Below are 19,191 nucleotides of genomic sequence, written 5' to 3'. Positions count from 1 at the left end.
CATTGTGGATTGGACTTCCATTTCTTTGATTAACATTGTTGAGCATCTTTTCATGTGCCTGTGGCCAAGGGTATTTTTTCTTTATAAAAATGTCTGTTTAGACTTCTGCTCAATTGTTATTTGGTTTTTTTGATATTGAGTTGTATGAGTTGCAAACCAACCATATACACTTTAAACTGCTCCTTCTCTCTGAACCTTAGCATTTAAATATGTTATGGCATCACCCAACCTAAAATTTTAAATCAAACAAAAAAAGATAAGCAAACAATTTGGATTCCTTTTATTTCTAATGGTTTCCCTCTCATACCCTCTTTAATCCAGGTTGAGGGTAGAGCTTATTAGCATTTCTCCCCACCTCAAACAATCTTGTGTTTTGTCCCCGTTAATTCATAGACATGATTCTTGCCAGCAAAGCTAACGTCCGATCAAAATTCAAGTCTCATGAGATGCCATCAGTCTTCATGTTATTTCCATCCTGAGCAGAAGTTGATTCCTTCTGTTGTGAGCCTGATTTTCCCTGGAATCTTATCACTTTTGTCACAGTTTTGGATACCAGAGGGCAGAGGAGATGGAGCTTCATGTGCTGGGTATTTATTCGGGAGAGATCTCAAGATGAACATGTTGGGAAAGGATGAGGAGGAAGAAATCCATGCAGTCAGGAAGCCCGGCTTCACCTCAGCCCGACAGCAAGCACTGGCCAAGCAGTGACCACTGCGCCTACATGGCCCTTCGTGTGTGTCCTTATTCGGACCAAAATATCCAGGGCCGGACCTCCATCCCTGTGGTCAGCCCTGCGAGGGAGGGTGTCACCTTGAGACAGGTGGCTCTTTGCTGATGAGTCACCCCCGCGTGTGCTAACTGGTAAAGTCCCCCAGGGAGTGTGGGTCCCACAGTCCCTATCACCCTGCAGCTCAGAGAGTTTTGAGGACAACATCCTCCGTTCTCTGTGGCCAGAGTGGGCAGTCTTGATGTCAGACCCTCGCAGGCCCAGTCAGGGCAGATGGCCGGAATTCAGCTGCGACTGGGGGGGCGGGGGGGTAAGGGGAAACAAAACTGGGAACTGCATGTTCCAGGAGGCAGCCGCCCTGCCAGCCAGCTGTCCTCACTCCAGAGAGCTGGTGGTGTCCTGTGGGGGTCCCAGACCAGGCCTCTCTGTGCCCAGAAGCCCCTCCTTCCATGACTGGCAATAGGGTTAGAGCCCCCATGCCCTCTTGTGGACGTGGATTCCTTTCTCTTCCTGTTCCTAGGCTTTTCCCCCAGAACATATTTCCCTGTTAAATCTAGACCTCTGCTGCCCCCTGAGGACTGATATCATGACCTTGTCACGCACTTGGGGAAGCCTGTCCCTTAATCCACTTTGCTATAGGTTTATCACCATCATTAATATAATAAGCACATCTCCCTCCACACATTCATCATCGTCCTTACTGTTATTGTCGTTAATCTTCATTATTCCTATTACTGTCTATTATAGTACATTGTGGTTGTTAATATACAACACTGAGGGGACATGCTCTTTGGGGAAGTGTTTCCAGCTGTACCACATGGTATTTCTCTCCTGAGGAGCCTCCTGAAATATTCCAAACTGGCCTCCAGGAGCAGAATCAACACTTGATTCTACCAACAGATAATCAAGGTATGAAACAGGGATGACACAGATAACTAACAGGGATGCAATGCACAGCATAGGGAATATAGCCAATATTTTATAATTACTTTATATGGAGTATGATCCATTATGGACTCCTGAGAGTTCCTTGAACAGCAAGGAAATCAAACCAGTCAAATTTAAGGGAAATTACCCTGAATACTCATTGGAAGGACTAATGCTGAAGTTGCAACTCCAGTATTCTGGTCATCTGATTCGAATAGCTGACTCATTGGAAAAGCCCCTGATACTGGGAAAGACTGAGGACAGAAGGAAAAGAGGGTGTCAGAGGATGGGACGGCTGGATGGCATCACTAATGCAATGGACCTGAACTTGAGCAAACTTCGGGAGATGGTGAGGGACAGAGAGGCCTGGTGTGCTACAGTCCATGGGATCACAAAGAGTTGGACATGACTGGGCAACTGAACAACAACATGATCTATTATCATCATCCAAATATCAAAGTAGTAAATTGTACACCTGAAAGTAATATCCTGTAAGTCAACTGTACTTCTATTTTTTAAAAAATCAATAAAAAATAAGAGCAGGTTTAAAAACAAACCAAAAAAACACATAAAATGAATGAACTTTATAAACTGGATTGTGTCCCCTCCCCCAAATTCGTATGTTGAATCCCTCACGTTGAAGAGACCAGAATGCGACATCCCTGATAGGGGTTCTAGTGGTTAAGATTTCACTTTCCCATGCAGAGACAGCAGGTTTGATCCTTGGTCAGGGAATTAAGATCTCACATGCTGCAGGGTGTGGCCAAAAATTAAAAATAAATAAATAAAAATTGAAGCGACCAGAATGGGGCTTTCTATGGGGAAGGGGCAGATAAAACATTGATTAGGTTAAAGTTTTCCCCTGGGGGGGGGGGGGTCCCTCATCCCAGCAGACTGGTGCCCTTAGAAGAAAAGCAGGACACACCAGAGCCTGAGGAGGGGCAGGCCGAGAAGGACGCAGCAGGTGAGTGGTGTCTACACTCTAAGGATGGCGGCCTCAGGAGAAAACAAACCCACCTACACCTTCATCTGGAAACTTCCTGCCTCCAGGACCAAGCCTCTGGCAGCAGTTGGAAACTTTTTCATGCTAAGTCACTTCAGTCATGTCCAACTCTTTTGGACCCCATGGACTGTAGCCCGCCAGGCTCCTCTGTCCATGGGGATTCTCCAGGCAAGAATGCTGGAGTGGGTTGCCGTGCCCTTCTCCAGGGGATCTTCCGAACCCAAAGATCAAACCCGGGTGTCCTATGTCACCTGCATTGGCAGGCGGGTTCTTTACCACTAGTGCCTCCTGGGAGATCCACTTTATTTAGATGAAACTAGAGCGTGCACCTCTAAATTCAGCCTGGGGGAAGGTGCAGTTTCACATCAAACCCCTCAGGATATATTTTCCATTTCTCTGACCCAGAACGATCTGGTTCTCACTGGCCTCTCCTTCCCAGGAGAACTCGTGTCCCAAGGACGCACAGGTAACAGTGACAGAGGAGATTGACAGTAGGCTTTTCCCACAGTCAAAGAGCCAAACAGACCTATTAGCTCCAAAGAGCTGGAGGAAGGTGAGCTCTCTATTACATTCATTGTTAAACAGCCTCCAGGAATACCAGCAACTGTATTTTTTCCCCTTTGACCATGTGTGAATGAAAGGTCAGTTTCTTGGGTGGATACTTATGGTAGCACAAGTTTTAAAGTGAAGTGAAAAGTGATTTCAGCCCAGGCTCACAGAGGAGGATTATATTGTCAAGGGCAGAGCAAGGTCACTGAAGGCAAGAGCATGTTTTTTACGTTCTTTGCAATTTCGCATTTCATATAATAAGGTAGCAGGCTTGCTGTATGGAATGACAGTCATCCTCACACCTGGGATTTCTGCCCTGAAGTCTCCACCCCAGCAAGAATGGGGCCACTTTTCACCACTAAGAGGAGCAGCTCAAAACTGCTGCAGCAGGCAAAGGGCCCAAGACATTTCCTTTGGGCACTTTTGTGGGGCCTCACCTGGCTCAGGTCGGGTGTCTCCACGTGTGAGGAAGCAGGTGCTCCTGGATCCAGAGAAGAATGACTCACCTCTATGAGGGTGAAGGATCAATGCAGGAGGGAGAAGTCTGGGTAGGTCTGTGTTCATGCCTCTGGCTCCCTGGAATCTGCTAGAAAGTCTCTTAGTGAGCTTGTAGATTTGTAGATAAGTTTCCTCTAAGCAGCAAAGCATGTTTCTGGTCAGGTCTGATGTGTGGACCATAGCGGGGCATGGCTGCGGGTGGGCTAGGTTGGCCCCAGGGCCTGCCCTGAATCTCTGCACTCCAAGGCCTCCCCTCCCACGTCGGGTGAAAGCATCTGGACACTAGGTTCATATCACAGTGCGGTTTGGAAATAAACCAGAAAAGGTGAGGGGTGAAAATCCTTTGTCAAGTCCTTCTATAGGATTTAAAAAAAGACTCAAATAACAGAACTGGACTGCTGCAGGCCCCTAGATCCAGTTGAACAGGCTTTTCAACTTGCTCTAGAGACTGCAGACAGCAGGGTCCAGAAAATGGGCAGAAATGTCTATCAACCTCTTGTTTTAAGAGTCTGCAGGTGGCCGAGATGGAGGCCTCACACAGAACCAGCCTGCAGGCCGACTGAAGAGGTCAGTAGGGGGAAAGAAGCCTGGAATTGGGAGAGGAAATCACACACACACGCACACACACGCACACACACATATTCACATGCACACCCCCCCTGCACACACAAGAGACATCTATGCATGTATATCCACACTCACACAACTGTATACCCACATACACACATGTGCACGCACACACATGCACACACCCTGAACTTACATTTTTCTGTTGACTAGTAGCAGGGCTGAGACATCTCTCATGGGAATCTGTTTCCACTCAGCTGGATTAGGGTTAGTTAGTCTACTTTCTGGGCCACCGCTCAACCCAGGGAGCTTTCAGGATTCAACCTTTAGATTCAGTTGAGTTTGCCTGTCTCAGTTGTGCAGGCAAGGGGGGTCCTTCCCAGGGCCTGTGTTTGCCGGGGCGGTGGGGGGGGGTCTCCTCTCTGGCCAGACCCATGTCCCTTCTCCCCTGTTGATCATTCTCTGGGTCCTGGTGACCCCAGAGTTACTGATCACCAAGAAGAAAGCACAGTCTCTGTGAAGGACTGCAGGAGACCCTTGGGGTGATGTGTGGTCTGGAGGGTATGACGAAAGGGAGGGGGTGCCAGCCAAGACATCCGCTCTCCTGTCCCGGCCCATCGGGAGGGACTTTCAGGAGTCCTAGGACTCTGTCCCACTTGGCTCTCCGGGTTGCTGTGGATGTGCCTTTGTTCCGGTAGGGGTAAAGGACAGGACATAGTTTATTCAGCTAGTTTACCTGGCAGTTTAATTTGTAAAAGTTAAGTATCAGTCATCTGTCACAGGAGCCTCTGTCTGTGCTCTTCCCAGAACCCAGGAATATTTGGGGCACTGGGTTTCCTCCAGGGAAATTGACTCACCTCCAGCCAGGGCGGGACTCAGCTTCGCGCCCACATCAATGCTGGGACACAGCTCTAAGAAAATCGTGGGCTCCAACTGCCTAAGGCTGCGAGCCTCAGGCCTTGTTGCTTCTCCTACAGCATCTCACCACTCCTCCCTGCGAGCGGCTGCCAAGGGCCAGCGGGAGAGGGGCTTCCCACACCGCCACCCAGGATGCCGCGTTTCTGCTGGTCTGTCTAATCTCTGCACTCAGCTTCGTCCAGAGAGGCCGGCGGTCCCGCCCGGAACAGCCCCAGCCCTCGGCCCTCGTTCCAGGGGACCGGTCCCTGCGGGGCCACCACGAGGGGAGGCTCGGATCTCTTCTTGTTCAACAGAAACGCGCCCCACGACTACACCCCCCGGAGACCTCCCTGACGGCGGAACCGCGGTCCAGACAAGTCTGTGGCCGTTAGACCTGACCTCTGGGAATCCATCAAGTCCCTCAGTGGTCTGAAATACGTTTCCTCGAGGCCCTGAACTACAAGAGGTTTTGGCAAGTTGGAAAACGGAGACTCGAACACTCAGAGCGCTGGCTTTAAGCTACTGAGAAGGTCCTGGACCGGAAAGTGCCGGCGGCCCTGGAGCCCGCCTTGCCGTGCGCGCCACGAGGCGGCGCCGGAGAAGGGACCGGGCGGGTCCACGTTACGGGCGTCAGGCGGGACCGGACTCCTCTTGAACGCGAGTCTGCGAAGAGCCTGGCCAGACAGACTGTTAACAGTGAGACGCAGATGCTCACTGACAGGGCGGAGTGAGCGTCAGGCGGAACGTGAGACCTGCGGTCCTCCTTTGAAAAGTGCGAGAGGCGGGCGCTGTACACGGAGGGCCGGGCGGGGTGCGCGCGGAGCCGCCGACACACCGCGCGCTTCCCCGCAGCGCTGAGCTCCTGTTCCTCTTCTTGGTCCAGTGGATCCGGGCTGTTCGCTGGGAAGAGCAGAGAGCAGGGGAGGACTCGGAGACTCACACCCAAACCCACAGGGACGACTTGGTTTCGGGGAGCAGGCTTCGCGAGCAGACCTGCGCTCCGCTCCTGTGATACGGGCGCGCCCGGACCTGCTCCCGGACGGACCCGGGGGTGGGGGCGGAGCCTGGGGCTCGGGGCGTCCTCCTCACACGACAGCGCCTGAGGGACAGGGCTTGGGGGCGGAGGTGAGCCCGCGGCTGAAGGGGCTTCAAATACACACAAACATAAGGAATCCCGATATTCCTATTTCCTAGCTTTGGTATTTCTCAACATATACAAATCTTTTTTCAGCTCTGTACTTTTCATGTCTTTATTTCTCTCTTCCTTTTCTTTCTTTCTTTTTTTTTTTTTTGACTGAAATGGGAAATGTTTATTGTTTAATTTTTATTTATGTATTCATTTAATTTTTAATTGGACTGTAGTGGCTTTACAACGTTGTGTTACTCTACTGCACAGCAAAGTGAATCAGCTGCATGAATACATGTATCCCTTTCTTGATTTCCTTCCTACTGAGGTCACCACAGAGCATTTCTCCTTTATTTTTCTTTTTGCTAGACTGTTTTGAAGCAAATCCAGGGTACCGTGTCATTTCACTGATCAGCCCTTCAGTGAGCTTCTTTAGCTGATGAGGCCCTTTCTCTTCCAGCATAACTGCCACATTGCTGGCACCCTAATCAAGTCAATAAGAAGCCTCTGATATTACCCAGTCCATATTCAAACGTATCTGGCCCTCTCAAAAATGTTTTCTTGCAACCGGTCTCTTTGATACAGAATCCAAAAAAGGCCCACCCGTTGGTTGTTTTGCCTCTTTTCTCTCTGTAATGGTAATCCTTCTTTCTCCTCAGGCCATTGTTTTTTTTTTTTTTAAAAATATTGTTTTTCCTGTACAGCATCTCATGTTCTGACTTTGACTTATTGCTTCCTTGAGCAGTTGTTTTACTTGTTTCTCTAACCTTTGCATTTCCTGTAAATTGTTAGTTAGATGTAGAAACTTCATTAGTTTCAGGTTCAACTGCTGGTGAGCCCTGAGGGAACTCAGGGAGGAAACAAGAAATACCCACTATCTAGTAGCCATCAGACTGCACCCACCCCCAGTGGTGCAGCTTGAGGAAACTCAGGATGAGAAAACACGGGATCCTGGCCCCAGAGAGCTGAGGAAAGATTTCAGTGAGCTCAAACTCTTGCATCTTGCCATACATAGAAAAGCGCTAAATTCCTTAACTGGGTATATCTGTTTTTCTTTTATTAACAGTAACCTTTTGTTCTATGTGTTGTTATTGCAAAAACTCCTATATATCCTGGCATATATGCTGGGTTCACCAGTTCCTCTTCCAAACAGTTTTATCTGAGAGGCTATCTCCCTAAAAATGCCGGCCGAATATACATAATTCTCAACTTTTTGGTTGTGCATTTTTTTTCAGTGGACATGCTTTTGGCCAGAATATTTCTTGGGTGGTGTTGTGCGCTTCTCTGAATCACAATAGGAAGTCATGAACCTCTAGTCCTGTTGCTTGCAGTGAGGACAAGGTTGATCATTGAGTTTAGTTGGTCTCAGCCTTAATTTTCTATCATCAAGTTCCCTGCCAGGCTTTCCAGTGGATGTTTTAAAGCCATCCATTGACATTGTTTTAGTTCTATGATTTCATTCAGGGGTGCAAAATGGTGATTTTCCAATTCTATTATCCATTCTTCATTTATTAGCTGGAATTTTCTATAAATATTTCACTCATATAATGGTTGTTTTTTTTATTGCAGCCATGAAATTAAAAGACGCTTACTCCTTGGAAGGAAAGTTATGACCAACCTAGACAGCATATTAAAAAGTAGAGACATTACTTTGTCAACAAAGTTCCGTCTAGTCAAGGCTATCGTTTTTCCAGTGGTCATGTATGGATGTGAGAGTTGGACTATAGAGAGGGCTGAGCACAGAAGAATTGATGCTTTTGAACTGTGGTGTTGGAGAAGACTCTTGAGAGTTCCTTGGACTGCAAGGAGATCCAACCAGGCCATCCTAAGGGAAATCGGTCCTCGGTGTTCATTGGAAGGACTGATGTTGAAGTTGAAACTCCAGTATTTTGGCCACCTGATGCGAAGACCTGACTCATTTGAAAAGACTCTGATGTTGGGAAAGATAGAGGGCAGGAGGAGAAGGGGACAACAGAGGATGAGATGTTTGGATGGCATCACCGACTCAATGGACATGAGTTTGGGTAAACTCTGGGAGTTGCAGGACAGGGAGGCCTGGTGTGCTGAGGTTCATGAGGTTGCAAAGAGTTGGACACGACTGAAAACTGAACTGAACTGAATGGTTGTTTACTCTAAAATACAGTTTCTACAAGAAGGGCAGAATAAATGCTTAATCTTTTCTCTTATATACCAACTTCCAGAGTGATAAGTTGGCACCTTAACAAACTCCAAGTATAAATAATATTTTAAGTATCAGTACAACCTTATGGATTTTTCTATATTTTGTGTTTAAAATATAATTTACTGTTATATTTCTGTGTATTTTAATGTGTTTATATATTTTATATATTTAACCAGTTGTAGTCATAATTCTCTGCCAGGATGGAAAATGCTCCATCCTAGCCTACGGAGTCCCCCTAAGATTGGAGCCAGTGTTCTCTGGACATTCACCAGCCTTTGGTAGCTTTTCTACTATCTAGTACAACGAGATACCCCAGACTCATCTTGTCCATCTCATGCTCTGTACTTGGAACCTGCTGTTTCTATAAGACATCCATGGCCTGTGTGCTAGGGGCACTCATTGATACTTCATTGTCTCTGCATTTGTAGGGTTGGGGCTGAGAAATACACACTTGTTAAAAGAGGAAAAGTCAGGATTTTATATTAATACATCAAATTCAAATTTAAGGCTATAGGATTTTCATATAACCTTTAAATTTTACATGAATCTTCTCTTACGTCAAAAATCTTGGTTCTGATGATTTTCTTCATCCTCCCCCCAACCTGACTTTCATCTTGAGAAGCTTCAGATGGACACACAGGCAAGATTAGTACAGTGCGTACCTGTACACCTTCCCTCTGGATTCACAAGTTGTAATTGCTTTGCAAGTTTAATTTGCTTTGAGCGATTACAGAGGAAGTTGCCAGCTTTGTGACATTTCAGCCAGCCCTAAATACTTCAACTTGTACCTCCTAGGAACAGGCCATTCTTCGGCAAAATGTCAATGCAGGAAACAACACAGATGCAAATCTCATAGATACTGCTTTGAGGAGGGGAACTGGTCATGTTGTGTTCAGATGACTTTGGCTTTTCCATTGGACAACAATCATGTCTTGCATCTTCAAAATATATGTTCTGCATACAAACTCTGCATACATTTTACACAAATATACATGTATTTTGTGAAAATGAAATTCTTCAAAGGTACTTAACAGGAAGCCACTGCCTTTCACTGTTTTTCACGTTCAGCTCTGCTCCTTCTCTGAATGACATGCTCACCCCCCTTATTTTCACTTATCAACTTTAAACACCATCTGTTGTCTCATAAACCATGAGGACTTAGTTGATATTACCCACTCCCTTAACCACTGGACCACCAGGGAATTCCCCTATGTTTTTATACTGCTTTTTATGTGTGCTTGTGATTGATCGAAGTGGAATGTGGACTTGCTCTTGCCAGATGAAGGAGAGGACAGTGTGTGTATCATCAGGAGTTGTAAGAAATTTATGGGAAAAAAGGGAAGGCAACCCTCTCTCCCATCAGTGGGTATCTATAGGCCTCATGGTGCAGAAATGACAAAAGGGGCAGTGGTCCTGGAGAATGCTGCTGTAAGTGATGTGTAAGTAGATCATGTGACTGTGCTGGAGTTAGAAATGGTCCTCCAGGGACCAGCTCTTAGGCCTCCTTACTCAGGATAGTTTTATGTTCCTAATGAAAGTTCTCAAATGCTAAGGTTAACCAACCCACAACCCACTGTCCCGGCCCAAGGAGGAGAAGGGGCAGCCGTTCTGGGCTCAGCAGATGGACAGGCTGCTGAGATTGCTGGGTCTGGGATGAGCTTCTGCTACGAATGAGGGGGGCCTGAGGCTGTGTCACTTATCATGTGCTCTCGGTCTCACCTGGACCCCCTGCATCGCTCCCCTGTAGATCTGGTGATAAATCAGAGTGGAGGTGGCATGGCTCACGGCCTCGTCAGCATCCCCCAGTCCTGGACTTGGTGGGTTTTGCTGCCTGGCCTGTCTGCCCTTTCAAACTTCAAACTTTCTTAACCTCTTCCGAAAGGAGACACAAGACTCATTCTGGGCCCAAGGACGTATGCCTCACAAAATCCTTCTTTTATTAAAACAATGGTTACAAATACTTCACATGGCTCCTCATCCCCTCTGCCATCGCTCCTAGCTCAGAGTCAACGGATGCAGCACTTGGCTTTGCCCCTGTAGCAGGTGCCCTCAATCCTGTTGTAGAGTGGGCAGGGCGACAGGTTGCAGGTCCCCCCTTTCCTGGCACATATGTAGCTGTCAGTCCGCTGGCCGAGAATCGTCAGATGGCAGGCACCTGTGAGAAGGGAAAAGCAAGCATGTCAGACTCCTGGCTTGTGGCCACAGGGATTTCCGGGGAAAGCAGGACAGACAGACCTTTGCAAAGCACATCACAGGGGTTTCCCTTGCAAGAGCTTCACACCGAGATGTGTGTGCTCATAAAACACGGCATCTGAAGAGCCCCCTCAATACTGGTGGGTTATGGTGTCTCCACCCTTAGCGAGCCCTCATTTTTTGGCATTATCTTTGAAGATTCAGTACATTATAGGGCCAAAAAGGAATAGCAACATATCTCATCAGAGTGCTTTGGTTACGTTCCTTATTCTAGAAAGAGTCTGTGTGATTTTTAGCAAAGCACTCAAACATTCTGAACCCCAGTTCTCAAATTTAAAATTAAGGAGACTAGATTCTGTGATCTCATTCATTTTCAAGATTCTGAGGCTGGTCATCTTTCTTTTGGTGGAGAAATAGCACTTTTATGGTTACTTTTTTCAAATTTAAACTTTTTATTTTATATTGGAGTATAGCTGATTAACAATGTTGTGATAATTTCAGGTGGACAGCAAAGGGACACACCCATACATATACATGTATCCATTCTCTCCCAAATGCTCCTCCCATCCAGGCTGGCGTATAACACTGGGCAGAGTTCCATGTGCTATACAATAGGTCCTTGTTGGTTATCCATTTTATATATAGGAGTGTGTACATGTCCATCCCATTATGGCTGCATTTAATTCTCCAAGAAATGTATCACTTTTTCCTAACTAACTGACAGAGGAATTGAGATTAAATGTTCTCATTATTTAATCAGTCAATGGTTATATTATGTTAAAAGATGCAGTAAAATATTGGAAAAAATTCAACATTGATTCATGATTACAAAAAAAAAAAAGAAAGAACTCCTACCAAATAAGGAACTGGAGGAAACTTCCTTAATCTGATAAAGAGTACTAACGGAAGCCTACAGCACACTGTACACTTAATGGTCAAGCATTGAAAACATTCCATGAGATTGGCAATCAGACGAGCATAACTGCTATTGTCATTATTATTCCTCATTGTACCTGAAGTACTAGCCAGGGGAATAAGATAAGAAAGAAATAAACAAAAGGTACAAGGGTTTGGAAGGAAGAAATAAAACTGTCTCTACTTGCAGATATTACGATTATATGTAGGCAATCTAAAAGGAATTAACAGGAAAGCTTAGCAAATTTGCTGTCCATGAGATCAATATACAAAAAGAAAAAAAAAAAGAATTTTACTTCTGCAATCTATAGGGAAAAAAAAAGAAATAAAAACACCTTATAGAAGAGCATAAAACATGCCTGGTTTCAAATCTAAAAAATAATGTCCAATATCTCTATCTGTAAAGAATACAGTATTTTTTTGTCTTGGTAATTTAAAGAGGCCCTAAATAAGTAGAAATGCTATGCTTAAGCACTGGAGGATTAATTATTTTTAAAATGTTAATTTTCCCCCAATTAAGCTGCAGTGCTAGCCCAAAACCGTGAAAATCCCAGGAGATTCTTTCAGTGAAACTTGATGAGCTGATTCTAAAACTTTTGTGGCAATTCAAAGGACCAAGAATAGCTAAGGCAGTCTTAGAAAAGAAGGCAAGAGAACTTGCTTTACTGGATTTTGAGACTAATTATAGAGCCACTGTAATTAGACCAGGTGGTGAGGATACAAACATACCAATGGAACAGGGCAGACAAATATATAAATAGAATAGCAGAAGATGCCCAGAGAGATCCATGCAGATACTGAAAGTTGAACAACAGTGGCTCAGCATAACAGTGGAGGAAAATGGTCTCTCTTCCGTGCTTGGTTCTGGAACAATTAAATATTCATAATGGAAAAAATAAACCCTTTACCCTTAGTCACACCATACGTGCATGTTAAAAATCACTGCCAGATGATTATAAACCTAGATGTAAAAGGAAAATCAATAAGCCCTCAGAAGACAACACTGAACACTCTTCATACCTTTGGGCTAGAAGAAGATTTCTTAAGGCATCAAAGTACTAACCCTAAAGGAAAAAATACAACACACTTAACCCCCTTAAAATAATGTGGAAAATTCAGAGAGTGAAAAACTAAGGCACAAGGTGAGGGAAGATATTTGTCATGCTTACAGCTGACACAGGGCTCCTATGCAGAATATATAAAAAAACTACTCCAGATTACAGGGCCTCTCCTCTGACCAGCCTCCACACCCAGGAGACAAATCACTTAAAGGAGCCGTGTCTGGGGCATCCCTGGTGGTCCAGTGGTTAAGAATCTGCCTTGCAATGCAAGAGACACATGGGTTTGATCCCCGGCCCAGGAAGATCCCACATGCCTCAGAGCAACTGAGCCCCACATGCCACAACTACTAAGCTTGTGCTCTAGAGCGTGGGATCTGCAACTACTGAAGCCTATATTCCAGAAAGCCCATGCTCATTCCCAACAAGAGAAGCCACTACAACAAGAAGCCTGCACACACAGCAAGGAGCAGCCCCCGCTGCATAACTAGAGAAGGTCTTCACATCAATGAAGACCCAGCACAGCCAAAAGGAATCAATAGATCCTTACAAAGAAGGAGCCACGTTTGATTCTGTGACTGTCTGGTTTGAAAGCCTCTGGGGCCCACCTGAACACAGATGGGGTCTCCTGCTCTTCAGGCCTGACTGACCTGCACTCCCCTACATCCCTGGCTCCTCTCCTGACCCCTTACCCCGGTCCCGGCACGCTCTGTGCCTTGACAGCCCTGCGGTGTTGGAGCTGATGGCCTGCGTTTGAGTCCCTGCTCTGTTACCGATCATGTGACTTTAGCCAAGTTATTAAGCCACAGAATGGGGATAATGATTCTTCCTCCCCATAGCGGAGCTGGGAGGACTAGAGTAAGAGTGACAGCTCTGTTTTTTCTTTTTTTTTCTTTTTTTATCTGGACGTCTGGGCTTTCAAGGGGATCCCCCTGGTTGCTCAGATGGTAAAGAGTCTGCCTGCAATGCAGGAGACCAGGGTTCAACCCCTGGGTGGGGGAAGATCCCCTGGAGAAGGAAATGGCATCCTACTCCAGTAATCTTACCTGGGAAATCCTAGGGATGGAGGAGCCTGGCAGGCTACAGTCCATGGGGTCACAAAGAGTCGGACACAACTGAGCGGCTTTGCCTACGTCCTGGGCATTCATACCAGCTATCCTTCCCATGTGGTTTGTCCTTGCCCCTCTCTTGTTTTGATAGAGGCAGAGTGAAGAGACAAAATAGGTGATTAAATAGTTAATCCCACTAGGGGATTGAAAGTAGAAAAATATGGGAGACCCCTGGAAGTTAATGATCACTCGAGAGAGCAGGTTTGTTTAACCACAAAACCAAGCAGGCTTGCTTAGCAACAAAACTGTGCAACAGAGGCATCAGACATGCCTCAAAACAGTGAACAACGGTGGCATGAGACCCACATCCTGCCCAGCGAGCTCAGTAAGTTAAAGACCCCCAGAACATGCTGTCTACACACATGATAAAACTCATTTGTGGACCTAGCTTGACCCGGAAGGGATGAGAAAACTCCCTTGCTCAACCTGGAGGAGGAGCAATGTTGGAAGCATGATGTCCACCTAAGAAACTCAAAGAAGATTTTCTCCCCCTCCCCACTTTTCCATTGTTTATAAAGCAGCACCCCATTGCCTGCCCACTTTTAAACCTCACAAATGTCATATTCTAATAAATCACTTCTATCACTTTGCCTCTTATTGAATTCTTCTCTGGGCCAAGATATAAAGAACTTTGGTACCAGAGCTCTTCAGAAACACCCCCGGCTAAAAATGACTCCCAACAGTTTCACTTTCACTGGTTTAGTTAAGTTGGGGCTGAAAATCCAGATTCCCACCACAGCCAGGCAGATAACACAGCTCTGTGAAATGAGCTGAGGTGAGGCAGTAGGGACCGGTGGGGTCTGCGGTGTCCTGAGGAGTGCACCCTGTGTGGAGGCAAAGCCACTCTTTAGCTGCAGTTCACGGTTGCCATGCAGGAATCTGTCACATCTGTTGTTTCTTTAAGAGAAGATAACATGTACACACTGCTGTATTTGATGTGGATAACCAAAAGGGTTTCCCTGGTGGCTTAGCACGTAATGGATCTGCCTGCAATACAGGAGACACAGGAAATGTGGGTTCAACCCCTGGGTCAAGAAGATCTGGAGGAGGGCATGGCAACCCACTCTAGTATTCTTGCCTGGAGAATCCCATGGACAGAGACCGGCAAGCTACACCCCATGGAATCACAGAGACAGATTTTGACTGAAGTCACTGAGAATGCAACCAAAAGGACCTACCGAATAGCATAGGGAACTCTGCTCAATATTATGTAACAACCTAAACTGGAAAAGATTTTGAAAAAGAGTAGATACATGTATATTTACAACTGAATTATGTTGCTGCACACTTGAACATAACACATTTTTAATCAAGTATGCTCCAATATAAAATTAAAAGTTAAATAAAATTTTACAACTTTTTTAAGAAAAGAAGATAAAAATCTGATTTTTTTGTGTGACATATCCTGACTTTTAACTGGGGGAGAATGAAAAGAAATACTATTTTTGAAAATTCCATGAACTTGAAAATGACTTTCATCATTCCCTCACTTCTCAGCTTCTTCAACAAAGCCTTCCTGGCTCCTTGAGACCCCGTCAGCTCTCATCGTCATGTGTCCCCCAGCATTGTGCCCTTAACAGCATTTCACAGCATAATTGTCATTAGCTAAGGAATTATGTAATCGGCTTTCTTGTGCTCTGCTTCTCAAATGTGCGGTCATGGATTCCGGGGCTGTTCCCCGATGTGTCCCCTGATCCCGGGGCAATGCCTGCCTGCAGCGGCTCTTAGCTGGATACTCCTTGAACAGTGAGGACACAGTCTCAGCCTTTCTCAGCACCTCTGCTGGGCTCCCGTCCAGCTTCTGCAGGGACCTGGGTGCCCTTGCCATCGTGACAGCATTCCATGTTCACACAAAGACCATCCGTGTAAGCTAATAGTGGGCGACACAGGCCTTTTTCTCTGACCAGGATGAAAACTGCTCAAGAGAACACCGAGTCTTAGGATCTCCTGCAGTGACCACAAAGCGCTGGTTCCCGTGGGCCTTGATTCCCCACCTGTGAAACGACCCGGTCTGAGGGCTTTTCCAGAAAAGGAGCAAACGGACCCTGTGGGGGCTCGGGGTGGCTGAGCAGTGCCGCCTCCCACCCTGCACTAGCCCCAGGCCTCCGACGTCGGGGCAGCCTGCTGGCAGGGCGGGTATTACAGGGGCGGCTGCAGCGGCCGCAACAACCAGCACACAGCAATGAGGACGCAACCACAAGGAGGGGAAACACCCCAGCTGGCGCCTGTGTGCGGGGCACCTCGGCCCTGGGACACAGGCTGGGGACACCGGTGTGTTCTGACCCAGAAAACACCTGGGCTCTTCCTCCCCTCCAGACGTTTCGACATCCCCCAGAAAATGTGGTGTTGAGCTTGCCCATCCCTGCAGCCCCCTTTCCAGGTGTGAGCATCTCAGGGCTCAGCGGGGGTGCTCAACCTGCAGGGACCCCGCAGCTCAGGGCCCCCCTAGCTCCAGGCCAGAGGTGGGGAGGACCCCACTCCACCCCTTCTAGAAGAGGAGTTGGGCTCGGCGAGCAGTCCCCATCCTGAGGCCCTCTTTACTGCTGCTTCTGTGCAGACAGGGCTTGCCTGTCGTCCAAGGGCAGTACCTAAGCCACTCCAGTTTACACTGGGGGCTCCATCATATCAGCTGCCATTCCTGTAAGGAGTGATTAGTAAGTTCAGTTCCTCCTGCGTGTCTCTGGGAACACTCTTTTTTGAGGCTTTGGATGAGATGCTTGTAATCCTACTTAGATGTCACCAACTGAAAACAACTCTTCATGTTAATATAGTGGCTTTCAAACATTTTGAGTGTGAGCTGAGCTGTGGTAAGAGACTTCGCACGGCTGCTCATGAACACACGTGCTGTGAGTATGATACCAGAGCAGGACAGTGACTGCACGGATTCCTCTGCCTCTCTTAAGGGTCCCGACTGGAGACATTAAAACTCTGCACTGGAATACTTCTGAACCCAGCTGGCCGAGGGGAACCCTGAGGAACCCCTGGAGTAAATGAGGCATAACTGCACAACGACGTGCCGGCCTGGAGGAAAGCACAGCGGGGCTTGCAGAGAATTCCAGAGCTTTAACGCTCTTAGGGCCCTCGGCCACAGCCCACTCACTCTGCCAAAGAGGAAACTAAAAGCCAGAAGAGGTGACTTGCTGGAGATGACCTGGGAGTGAGTGGCGGGGCTGGGATAAACTGTGTTCTTGATTCTTCTGGACGGCAGGGGCTCGCCTTCTCTTACACCAGGGGCATTGCTGCTTTGACCCCAAGGAACTGGCATCCCTGGGCCTGACACAGAGCTCCCCTGCGGTGCACTGGGGAATGGGCCACCCTGGAGGATGTGAGCGGATTTCTCAAGGCAGGTGGATCCCTGAGTGCCTGCACGCAGGTGAGTCAAAGACTCCGGCTGAACTGGTCTTGTGGGCAGGGCAGGTGGCACCTGCTTGCAGGAGAACACCTGGGATGACCCACCCCGGGACCTGGCGAGAGACAGGGTGCACCTCTGGGCTGGCTGGGACGCTGCACCTCTCAGGGGTAAGGGGGCATCTTGCAGATGGAGTAGGGGTCCCCTTCACAGAGGATACTTTCTGGATGCCCAAGAGAGAGACGGGGCTGGGGGTGTGGGGGCTGCCTGGCACCGGACATCCTCGCCAAGGGCAAAGGGGAGGGAGCCTTGAGGGAGAGAGGAGAGAGAAAAGGGAGTCCGGCCCTCCTGCCGCTCAGCTGCCCTCAGGCTCCCAGGAGAACCAGCCCCAGGAGGCTCTAGGCAGGCACTCAGGATGGCCTGGACCCCTGGGTCGGACCGCCCCGCGCCATCTGCCCCAGACAGCCCACTCAGCCCCGGGGAGGCCTTCCTGCTGCCCCGGCCTCGGGTCGCAGAGGCGGCCAACCTCAGACGCGGCCCCGGGGTCCAGCCCCGGGTGCTGCAGGGTCCCGGCTCACCTGGGCCCAGCTGGGAGAGGAGCAGGCCTAGGGCCAGCAGCAGCAGGCGGAGGACCCTCATGGTGGCGGCGGGCGGGTGGCCGGAGGCCCGGGGAAGGAGGCTCAGGGGAGGCCAGGCTCCAGAGGCTCCAGAGGCGGCAGGGTCACCGCCTTTATAGGGCTGGAGGATTGCACAACCGCACACACAGACGTGAAGGGCGGCGTCCAACGGCCAGGGAGAGATTCTAATAAATAACCCTTCTCGTCAAGCCCTGAGTCGTCGGGGAGTCACGTGGACGCGCATCTCCCTCCGGCTGCAGCTGGATCCGGACGGAGCTCGGCCTGTAGGCCTGGAGGCGGCTCCTCCCGCCTGCTCTGCTCTGGGTCCCCGGAGCCGCTCAGAGGGAGTTTCTGGGACGGGAGTGCACGCTGGAACCCCTCCTGCCAGAGGCTAGGGAGCCGGAGAGGTGGCCCCGGGGGCACTGAGCCAGGTGGCCGCCCGGCTGGCAGCCCATGTCAGGCCTTTAGCTGAGCTGCGCTCTCCACGCGGTGCCCCAGACTTCACCCTCCTCCCTCACAAAAGCCAGGCTGTTGCCTTTCCTCCAGCCTTTAGGGATGGAATTTTCTTCCGCCCCAAGGTTGACTAATACTAGTCTTTCTAGTTTCTGGCTGGTGTTGCTTTTTTTAAATCAAAATGTCTCTCAAATCTTTTATAATCCATGAGCTTCTTTTGTCACTTAAACATTTTTTTTTTTCCTTTGGTCAAGACAAATTTTTCAGAGCAGTTTTAAGTGCCCAGCAAAATTTAGGGGAAGGAACAGAGTTCATCATATTCATTTATCCTTTCACTCACTGATTAAGTGTGTATATTTGGTTCCTGTTATGTGCTAGGTGATGTTTAGAGTCTTGGGGTGCAGTGAGGAACAAGATTTATGTTGGTTTCCTGCAAAAGTCTAGTTGAGGAGATGGAAGAGCAGACAGGCCGTTACCATAGCACTCGCTAGGTGCTCTGATTGGCAGCAAGTGAGGACCCCGAACAACGCTGGTTTCTGAGGGAGTGTGTGTGAGTTTGGCTTTGGTTTCCTCCTTAGGCGATAGGGAGATCTTGGAAGATTTGAATCAGGAGAAATACACAAGCCAGTTGCCTTGTTAGAAACCATCTCAGGGAAGTGTGGGTGGAGAAAGGCAAGACTGGACTAGGGAGGACAAGGGAGGAGCTGGTGGAGCAATGAGGGTCCTAACTAAAGTCGTGAAGGGGGGAAGAAAGGAGACATGGATTGAAGGGATGTTAAGAAGGAAAAGTTCCCCAGACACGGAAGGAGACAGATTGAGCTAGATTCCTGGCTCCGTCCAGGACCAAGGTACCATAACCTGGAGGAAGAGGTGATTTGGGGAAATGGTGGTGAGTTGCATAAACATTTCCGCAGGAGTGTCTGTCTCGGTTTGGGTTTCCCGAGATGCAGAATGTGAGCCCAGAACGTGACTAAAGGTGGAGAGCTGGGAGCATAAAGAGAGGGGGGAGGTGACTGGACGA

General features: G+C 48.2%; 1 long non-coding RNA gene across 1 annotated transcript; it reads right to left on the bottom strand.

Moving 5' to 3' along the window:
- Nucleotides 1-10,390: 10,390 nt before the first annotated feature.
- LOC122688083 lies at nucleotides 10,391-18,216 on the bottom strand. The gene is made up of 2 exons (XR_006339322.1): nucleotides 17,679-18,216; nucleotides 10,391-10,631 (listed from the first exon to the last, which is right to left on the bottom strand). It is a non-coding gene; the product is annotated as an uncharacterized LOC122688083 (long non-coding RNA).
- Between the last annotated feature and the right edge of the window lie 975 nt (nucleotides 18,217-19,191).

The sequence above is a fragment of the Cervus elaphus genome, chromosome 32 (genome assembly GCF_910594005.1).
Source record: "Cervus elaphus chromosome 32, mCerEla1.1, whole genome shotgun sequence".
Classification (NCBI taxonomy): Eukaryota; Metazoa; Chordata; class Mammalia; order Artiodactyla; family Cervidae; genus Cervus; species Cervus elaphus.
This window is presented reverse-complemented; position numbering and strand designations above follow the sequence as displayed.